At 36.2% G+C, this 10,917-nt stretch overlaps 1 long non-coding RNA gene across 1 annotated transcript; it reads left to right on the top strand.

The window, feature by feature from the left end:
* The first annotated feature begins 97 nt into the window (after positions 1-97).
* On the top strand, positions 98-650 carry LOC120106524. Its single transcript, XR_005508668.1, has 2 exons — positions 98-308; positions 425-650. It is a non-coding gene; the product is annotated as an uncharacterized LOC120106524 (long non-coding RNA).
* Positions 651-10,917: the final 10,267 nt, after the last annotated feature.

Genomic DNA, 10,917 nt, shown 5'->3' with positions numbered 1-10,917 from the left:
AAATTACAAGGCCAAACACAAGAATCTTCAAGGGCAAAGACACGGTCACAGAGTGCACCAAGGCAACGAACTGATTCATATGAAAGGCAAAAAGCAGGCGGAGGCCATCAGTGGAAGGAAGAAACATTCCAAGAGGTGTTAGGATGCAACGATCTTCTTCCCATGTGGGTTTGACAGCAAATGGATATCAGTATCCATGGTCAATCAAGCTCGACAGGTCCAGCATGTCCCTCAAAGACAGTGAATGTGGTTCAACAAGCACCGTGCTCACCAATACCAACTATTGCACATCTTTGGTGGGATTTGAGGTGTGAGTTTGTAAAGCTTTAGATAATATTCTTGCTTATGTATGTGAATTGATTTCTTGATTGCTTTCTTCAGGAGGAATTACTGACAGAAAATGCCATGCTCTTTATGAATCCAGGTTCACAACAATAAGTCCTGATTCTTATCTCAGCAATCTCGACCACTGCCATTTGGAATATGTAACACTGGTGAAGGTAGAAGGTAAACAAAAAGTTGATGTCCAGCTTCTGAAGGAGAAGGAAATGTGCAGACATGTAGTGATGCAGAAATTGCTGAATCCCAGGAATGCTTTTTCCCTCTCTGCATGTTAGCCATGATTTTAAGTATTCTAATACCTTGTTTTAGCTTGGGCTATTTCCGCTTTCTTTTTATATTTGCCCACTGAACAACTGCAGATTGTTTACAAACATAGTTTTGCACACTTTGTAACCTCGGAGAATCATAACTCCTCTCCGATGTTTGAATTAAATAATAAACTTGTAATTGACTAGATGTTGACAACCTACAGAAATACCCATTTTTGCAAATTAGCTAACAGACTGTGGTCCGCTGTCACTATAGTGCTGCCTGGTGGTTTCACGTGAGAATTCTGCAAATGTCATCCCATCTCTCAATCGAGAGGATAGTGGAATTTTTTGAAGATTTCTTGCATTAGCTCAAGAAGTTCCTGAGTTTCAGTGATGAAGGAGCTCAGTGAAGCATTTGTTTTTTCGGTCACAAGACCCAGATGTCTCGAAGCTTGACAACAACTTCCTACTTGTTTCAGAATCTAAAAGGTATGCAGGATAAGAGAGAGTTTTGTCCCAAGCTGGCTGCAAGAAGATGGCGAATATCTATCAGCTTAATTCCTCTATTTCAACAGGTCAGCCAACAGAATAAGTGTAATGCAAAGCTTACCACATGACAAGATATCAGCTGCTTCCCCTACCTGAATGAAGAAGCTTTCAGGTGGGGATTTCACCACAAAGAGATTATTCTTTTTAGTGTCAAACAGTTGCAGATATGTATGCCCATCTGGAGAAGAGCACTCTGGACTGTTAGAGAAGAACAAACATCTGTTTGGCAAGGAATGTAAATAATGGTGTTGTTAGAATAGTAAAGATTCCATAGTCATAATGCCATTGCTTCCATAAACAGGATAAAAAATTTCTGCAGAACCTATCTTCAATCAAGCTATTCTCTATAAGCAACTCATCCAAGGGCTCCTTTTCTGACAGGAAAAATGCTTCCTGACATAGCAGATTCATGAAAATTTGAAGGACAAATTTTAATTGAATGCACTTTCTTTATAGATCCTTTCATTCTATAGTTCTCTTTGAGAATAAGGTTATCCAACATCGAATTATAGTGAACAAGGCACCTCTTTGCAGTTTCCATATTTATAATGCTCTGTTCCAGTTCTCTGCTACCAATGGCCTTATCACAGATTTGTGCTACACAAAGTCCAAGTCCATCATGTGAAGACAAGCTACTTAAAAGTTTTGCTGAGCTGCTCGAACCGTGATGATTGAATTCCTGGAATCCATTGACAGATGGATTATCTTCTTCACTGTAGCTGCCTTTTTCTCTTATGCTAAGATCACTTGAAGACAACCCCAAACTTGAATCTTATCCATATTTTAACTGAAGGAAAATGAGGAGAGATTCCTATCTAGATTCTTCAAAGGAACATCACTGCCTAAGCTATGCTCCTTAAATAAACATCACCCATATTTTTTTTTAATGGTTACATATATATTCAAGATGATAATATTGGTGAGAGAATATCTGTATATCATTGTGCATTTATTCTTCAAAATTTAACAAATAAAAGTTAAAGCAAGTGTCTGAAGTAATTTTTTTTTAGAGCAACTGCATTTAATCCAAAATAACTTATGATTATAAGACAAGAAAATGTTAACTGTGTAAAATAAACGACAAAACTAATATACCACATATAGCATTGCTCTGTTGGATATACCCAATCCTTTATGCCAAAATAGCTCTCCAAGAAGCTAGTTGACTTTAGTGCTCAGTCATTACAAATAGTAATGCTTCAACAAGTTTGAGTCCATGATGTTCATACATCAGGTTGGCACCAAATAATTTTAGTAAAAATTATGTAACAAAGTATTACATATGAAATATGTGGTTTTTTCATCATGAAGACACAGATAGTTTTGGATTATATGCTTATGGTCATTTAAATGTATCTGTCTGTCCAATGGAACATGATTTCAAGCTCTAAGCTTATATAATAATTTTCTCCTTTTTTATTTCAGTTGTTGAAAGAAAAATCTTTGACTAATGCTATAACATCATTGCTAGCTTTGTTTCTTTTATCAAAACTAAATAAATGTAATATGCGTTCATAGTCTTATTTTCATGACAATATCCCTATGTTGGGTTATGTCATGTTACATATTACAGCACATGAACTATTGGCACCTACAGTGAACCAAGTGTCAAGAAACACGAGAAAACAGTCTTAAAAAATGTCAAATTAAGTCTAAGTATTAATTTACCTGGACAGTGACATGGATCCCCACATTGCAGTCAAACAAAAAGATTGTTGTGGATAAGGTTGTACTGACCAAACAACCTCAAGCACAAGTTATTCTTGCTTCAGGGAGATTGATGTTAAAAAGAAATAACAGTAAGTTACTACATAAAAGTAGACCACCTATGAATGATAACCTACCAAAGAAAGTAATTTATTTAATCTTTTCAGTCAATTGTTTTTGACACTAGAGTCATGGAGTAAGCCCACCAATAGTTAGGATATGCTAAACAAAGAAGAGTTCTTAGACATTTAACCCTAATTCCTTACACTAATGAATGGGATATTATGAATGACCATTAGTTTTGATTCAGTTATAAACATGCAAAGAAATGATTAATGCCACCTCTACCCCTCATCAATAAAATTTCAAAATATAGTTGGAATATTGGATGCTCTAGTATTTTACCTTTTCCCCAAAGAGTAACTCACTATATGAATCCCACTATAAGCTAAGCATGCTGGGAAGCTTATGCACCTAATCGAGGAATAAAATTATATGATGTTTATGCACCAATATGGGATTGCACCATGGTTTGCTGAACCGGTCCGTACCGGCAGGTTCAGCACGTACCGTACCGGTACTGGTGCCAATCGGTACAGTTCATCCGTGGAAAACGGTTCCGGCCCTTATAGCTTCCCGCGGCGTACCGGTGCGAACCGGGCTGGTTCGCATCGGCCTGCGGGCGGGGCAGGGCGCCTGCACGGTTTTCCTCGCTAGAAACCGTGCCCGCATTGGGCGGCAGGAGATTTAATGCCACAAGTGGCATTTAACATCGGGCGCACGCGGACGCGTGCACACGGCTTTTTTCCACGTGTGCGCTTAGCTCTTTCAGTACCAATTCAGTATCAGTTCAAACTAGTTGGAACCGGAACCATACCGGTCCGGTAGGCGACCGGTATGCCTACCGGTACCGGTACGGCGTACCTTAGATTACATTACAATTTAACTCATTAGCTTATAACGTCTTACACATACATACAATTTCCTATGTTAAAAAATGTCGTCATCTTTTTTTTTGGCACTCTCTACATGTTCAAATAAATTTCAGAGGGGATCTCCCAAGCTGCATGGATTTAGAACTTCCTTTATGCCAACTGACCTTTAAAGTTTATGGAAGGCCCCTCCTGACATAATTTTTTGTAGGAAGGAATTCGATAACAATCCTTACAAGGTAGATCTTATCTTGACACTCAATTGCTAAAGTCTGCTTAATCCTTATATGGCGTCTAACTTAGTGCTATACTCCATAGCCAAGCACATCTTATTGAAAAAAGATGACAATGTAATGTAATACGAGATGAAGGACTATTAGACTTATCAACCCCCAAAGAAAATTAAAAGATCGACTATAATGGAACTGCGAGTGCTTTAAAATTTTGAAATCCCTTATCTTTCTTCTCCCCTCCTTTTCCCTACCCTTACTTCAATCCTTGTCTGTCCCTGACCAATAAACCGTAAACCCCAACAAATTCCCACCATTATCATGTACCGCATCTACAACTACAGCATTTCAATGATTCTATAGCAGGATTCGATTAAATTCTTCATAAAATCTCAGAAAGATAAACTAATTATAAACCAATAAGATTTTCCGTAAACTCCACCACAAAAACTTATCAATATTTTTTTTTTAATACACCGAGATCGATTTCAGAATCCTAGAATGATGATAACATCTTATCATAATTATGATGAATCAAAAGGTAGAACAGAATGCAATCAACAGTTTTACCTTTGAGAACTCGAGCGCGATCATTGTTGTCAAGGAGCGTGAGCATCCTGCTCCAGCGGGGCCTCTCCAGATCCCCCTGACAGTTAAGAGCCGGGCCCCGCCGGACCTCGGGCTTGCATCACGGCGGCGGAGAGGGATTCAAGCCTCGCCAGCTCTCTGGGGAGGAAGAAACCCTAGAGGGAGCGGAAGCAGCGGAGGAGAGGTGTAGGAGGAGGTCGGAGAAAGAGAGCTCTAAGGGCTCCACGACCTCCGCCTCGCCTTCATCTCTTCTCGGCGAAGAGCGGCGCCACCTTTTTTTTTTTTTTTTCTGTAAATACCCTCCTAACTATTAAAATTTACATAAATATCCTCCTAAATTAATATTTATATATATATCCTTACAAAATTCTTGTTTGCATGCATACTTTTAATTTTTTTCTTTCTCATGCGTATGTGCCGCACCATCTAACATTAGGGCTGCAAATAGGTCGGGTCGGGTCGGCTCCTGAGTGACCCCAATCCGACCCGGTTTCTTGCTCAGGTCCTAATTTTGGACCCGGACCCGACTCGGTTGAAAATTAGGTCGGATTGGGTTGGGTCGAGTCCATGCCTATATAATATAAAAAACTGACCCAAAGAAAAAATGGGTTGGCTCAGGCCTGGGTCTTGGTCCGGGTCAAAATTGGATGACCCGACCCGACCCGAAAAATAGAACGGGTCCAAATTTAGGACATGACCCGACCCCGCGAGTCCTAAAATTCGAGTCGGGTCGAGTCTTATGCAGGTCGGGTCGAGTCAGGTCACGGGTCGACCCGACCTATTTGCAGCCCTATCTAACGCCATGAAGAAATTAGCAATATCCTTAATGGGTAAATATGTAAAAAAAAACATTTATAAGGGTATGTATACAAATAATACTTTGTAAGGATATTCATATAATTTCATATATTTAGGAGAGTTTACATAAAAAAATTTAAATTTTATTTTAGTTTAACCTATTTTAACATTCAGATTTGTTCTATGTTTGCTCCTTAATATTTTCTATTAAAATATTGCTTAAGAAAAAAATTGATTCGATAATTAGATTATAAAAAGAATTATAAAAATTCTTTCACTAATCATGGGATTACCATTATTCTGTCATATTCCTACACCTCCTTGCTTTTCTTCTGAAATATTGATATGGAAATTGCATGGTCTAATTCACTAGCTTCTTTCCAGGAGCGGCCAAATTAACCATAAGACCTTGTTGTTGATCCATCTTACAGAGATGGGTAAAAATTGAACAAAAAGAATAATCCCTATTCTTTTTATAAAAAGAATTATAAAAATTCTTTCACTAATCGTGGGATTATTCTACTTTATTCGATAATCGAGTGAAAATACCTCATTCAATAGCTGGCCGTCATTATTCATTTGTAGCAACCACTATATCTTATTTCATCGAAATATTATTTAATATTTATTATTATAGATGCATATATGAGGACATGTAATAAAATATAGAAAAACTCTTGTAGGCACATAATAGATTGCAATGATCAAGCTTCTTTACTACTGCTATACTTATGGGTAAAAGAACAACATCAATTATCCCCAAGCAAAATTATTAAAAAACTTCAAACCCTTCAGACTTATTAACAATCTCTGCGACCATATAGTAGAAATTGTCACCTTTTAAATTGTGTACTTTAAGCCACCCTTTTTTTGAGCTTCAGTTTTCTAGAAAAAAGATATAGTGTATGGGCTATCTTATCATAGTAATTTTAAATCACCCACTAGTCTACACATGGGAAATTTTCCAACTCTAAAAGTTAAACATCGCAAATCTCATACATTTGGAAATCTCTTACAACACTTTTCTTTAAATAATTCATAAAGCTAAAGGCAGGACTTGACAATCTTCATGCAAAAAAGATAATGAAGGCCTGTCTATAGTGGAGAAGAGAGTCAAAAGAATAGTTTTGATTCCGAACGAAGAACTGAAGGAGCGGATCAAAGAGATCGAAAAATTTCTTAGAGATATTAGTTTTTAGTGAGACCTATTAACTTATTACCCACTTGAAAAATAAAATGATACTTTCATAATTTTAAATTAATTTTTAATTTAAATAAATATAATTTTGGCTAATCATATTAGTTGAATCGCTTTATCAAAGGTATTCATACAAAAATATTGTTTCATGAGGGCATGCATGTAAATATATATTTGGAGGATATTCATGTAAATTCTAATATTTAGAAGGGTATTTATGCAAAAATTAAAGAATTTTTGCATATATACCCTTCTGAATATATGAAATTGCATGAATACCTTCCAAAATTACTATTTGCATGTATATCTTTATAAACGTTTCTTTTTGCATGTTTACCGACTAAGGGTATTTTTATCATTCCAATTTTAAACTGCTAATTTCTTAACGGCATTAGATAGCATAGATAGATATGTAAAAAATAAAAAAAAGAAAAAAAAGTATACAAACAAAATAAGTGTTTACTGAGAATATACATACAAAAATCAATTTTAGGAGGGTATGTAAGCAAAAAATTCTTTTTTTATACAACAGTGACTCACACCAAATACACATGAGTACACCTAGAGAGACCAAAAAGAAGTAGTTGACAAAGAGGGGGAGGAACGGACTGAAGACTCTCCTAGAAAAACTCTTCTAAATAGTGCGCAGCATAAGAGGCATACCAGTCAGTAGCACGATTCACCTTTCGATAGACATGAGCGGCCTGGAAGAAGCCAAACCCTCTCATGAGCCTGAAATATTCCGAAGCAGTAGGTGTCAGTCGACAGTACTGTGCTAGCCCTAAATCTATTTGATCACTGTGACCGAGTTACCTACAAAGTAGATACTATCCATGATTGCCTCCTTTGCTAGTATTTTAGAATGTGGTGTGGACTAGCCCATATTTACAAAACCGGTAGAAACACTACCCAGAATACATGATTAGTGGAAGGAAAGTTACTCCGATGTGTCGTAACCCCTGGTGCAAACCATTAAAGATAAATGTCAAAACTAAGTAACCACACCTGTCCCCATAGTTAAGAGGAGATAAATCAAATTGTAACAACAGTGAAGGGGACTTTTTTTGCAGATCATCAATCAATAAATATTTTTATTTTTATTTATCATTAATTTTATATTTCCCTTAAATTTTCTAGAGCTTAGTTCATGGAAGAATCTATCACCATTGCCTTCATTGAGTAGGCAACATCCTAACAATAAAAGTCCCTAAAAGTTCAAGATGCTAGAACCCACTTCTTATATATCCTTTCCAATGAGAATGGTGGCATGTTTGCACATCCATAAAACTAAATTTGTTGCACTCATATATCTAGAAAAGTGGCCAACAAATTTTCTAGCATGCCCAGTGGGATATGAATAGCGGTTAAGATGCTGCCCAGGAAAAGAAATAATGTATCACTATACGGCTATCTTCAAGCCAATAGTTCTAATGGTGATGTCTCCGATGAATAGCCATTGCCATAAGATGAGTTGTTGGGAGCAATTAGCCCAAGGGCTCAACAAGGGCAGAGGACTGCGTTTGGTAAGCAGACTATTTCTAGCCCACCAAGACATCATGGTCATGAAAACTAGGTATCCCATATGGAATCTTTTTAGTGGAAACATGGTAGTTGTATGATGTTATCATAGAGTTTTACCTAGAAGGGAGCCAACGAGACTCGGTAGAAACAATCCCAAGCCAAGTGGCCATGGTGCTGAGATCAGGAGATTTGCTCTGCCATTCTTGCAAAGCAAGTCGAAAACGTGTCACTATAATTGTTGTAGTTGGTCTTTTGGTTGTGAATCAAGCCTGTGGATGGCGACTCACATGCAAGTAGCAAACTGATTAACCTGGACTTGCAATAAGGGAGTGTTAGGATATTAGAGAAGTCCAACTTTTAGAAATATATGAACTATGATAAGGTAAGGTTGAAAATTTGCATTATGGCCTATCGATGAATATTAGTGCACCAGATGAGATCAATCAAACATATACCGATTTTTTGATCAACCCTAGGCTGACTTTAGAGCGTAGATCAAACTTTAGATATACATAACCATATCGGCCTAGGAGTTCTAGCTTGGGGGCAAGACATTGCTTCGACTACTAGCTAAAGACCTATTAACATGGGAGCTGAGGAGCTAGCCTTCAACCCATGGACAGGATATATCCTTCAGAATCTATGGTGGCAGCTAAGAGGAGCTACTAATAAGTATCAAATTATAAAAATAATGAAGGAGATCTTTCTCTAGATCATCAATCAATGAAATTTTATCTTTATTTATCAATTAAGTTTATTGTTAACTTAAATTTCTTGTAGTTTAGTTTGTAACCTAATCTACAATTGTTGCCTTCCACAAGTAGGCAGCATCCTAATAGGAGAGTCTTTGAAGGCTTAAGATGATAAAACTCACAACTTCTCCATCTTTTCTGGTAAGAACTGGTGGCATGCTCGCGCATCCATATAGCCAATTAATTTGTTATACTTATATCCAGAAAAGAGGCTAATAGACTTTTGATGATGTATTAGGATAACTTATGGGTCAAAATTGCATCAAGGAAGGAGCTCTATCATGATACTCAAGCACGCGTGTGGACAATGTGTATCCCCCCTCCTAGTGTCTTCATCTTCCTTGAATCCCCCTCCCTTACTTTTTTTTATTTTTCCTTTGTTCTCCCTCCTTCCTTTCCTTCTTCTCCTCCATCTTTTCTTTCTGCCAAACCAAACTAGTTGCCAAACATTCTCTTTTTGGTTTACTTTTCTTCCTTTCCTCCTTCCTTGCTTTATTCTCTCCCTCAATCCTTCACTTCCCTGCTAACAAGGCCAATAAAGCTGCATGAACTCGATCCATATACATCTCCTTTGTTGGTCATACAGCCCTGAAAGGGTCTCCAAACATAGTGAGACCTTCCATAGCCTTAATGTAATGGAAGAAGAGGATTGTAAGGATCATGCTAATTAATGCTTCGGCATACTTATTTTCGATCCTACGTAGCCTTGTCGAGACTAATTTTTGGATATTGTCAATCTAGATTGTAAGTATATCTACCACCCTAGTATTTTTACCATGCATTTTATATGATCATCTGATTTAAAATATAGTTTTGCCTAGTTTTGAATGTATTTGGAAAAATGAATATCATAATAATAGTATTTGAAATAAAATTCATGAAAATTATTTATAGAAATTTCATCTTTAAAACTAAATATTGTATTTATATTGCATAAAGAAAAATTTTAAATATGGATTGAGCATGAAACACTCAACTTAAGCATGAATGTTGGATTTTTTTTATCTATATCAAGAGCGACATATTGGTTTGATTTTGCATCATGAAAATGTATGAAATGAATTGTCAAATCTTGTTCGGAAGCTCATAGGCATTTAAAGTTTTATGTTGTTATATGATTGAGAAAACCGGTTTGGAAATGGATTTAATGGTTATTCTCAAATCTGACTATATTTGGGCCTAGCTAGTGGGACTGATCATTGCCAACATATGCTCACAAAACTAGTTATTTCAGGTCTAAGACAAATATATATTCAGAACTAGTCCTTCCTAATTATGGTCATAGTTGTAAATACCAAAAGAGAGCAAAAATATGAATAGTTTTATTAAAAAATTTCATTAAAAAAGGATATTTTTCTCAATAAAATGTATTAAACCTAGTTTCATATTTGAAATTTATGAATCATCAAGTAGATTATCATCTACATGCATTTATGAAACTTCTTCCTAAATTTGCAAATTTAATTTACTATATACTCAATAATGACATCTGCATTCATCTAAATATTTCTTTGTATATTATATGCTTGATGCACTAGAGGTGTAGAGGTAATTACTGGGCAATTGCTCATTATTTTTCCTCTTGTCTTTTTTTAGATGCTAAGTAATATCGTGAATAGGGTCATGAGTTGTGTGTGGATTTTTATTTGAAATTTTAATTTTAAATACAACAAAAATCTATGTTGGTCCAACGGTGATTTGAAGATAGAATTAATGAAAATTCTTGGACGGTCCGATCTAAATAATTTTTGCATTACTAAAATTTTATTATTTAAATTATTATGATAAAATTATAGAGATGCTCTGAATTATGATTGCCTATTTAATTTTATTTGGAGAATCTATTTTTGCAATTTAGAAATTTTGGCAGGATTTGCATATCTCTTATGAGGCCAAACCCAATGAGATGTCGGTCATCTATTACGTGCTTAGCCCAAATCGATGGATTGAGGTGTGATAGGTGGCAAGTAGAAGAAAGTTAGCTTGGCATCAACATCATAGGCACATGTACATTCCTAAGTGGGTTAGGCTTGAGCCTAATGGGAGGAT

This window comes from Phoenix dactylifera, unplaced genomic scaffold (assembly GCF_009389715.1).
Source record: "Phoenix dactylifera cultivar Barhee BC4 unplaced genomic scaffold, palm_55x_up_171113_PBpolish2nd_filt_p 000557F, whole genome shotgun sequence".
NCBI lineage: Eukaryota > Viridiplantae > Streptophyta > Magnoliopsida > Arecales > Arecaceae > Phoenix > Phoenix dactylifera.
This window is presented reverse-complemented; position numbering and strand designations above follow the sequence as displayed.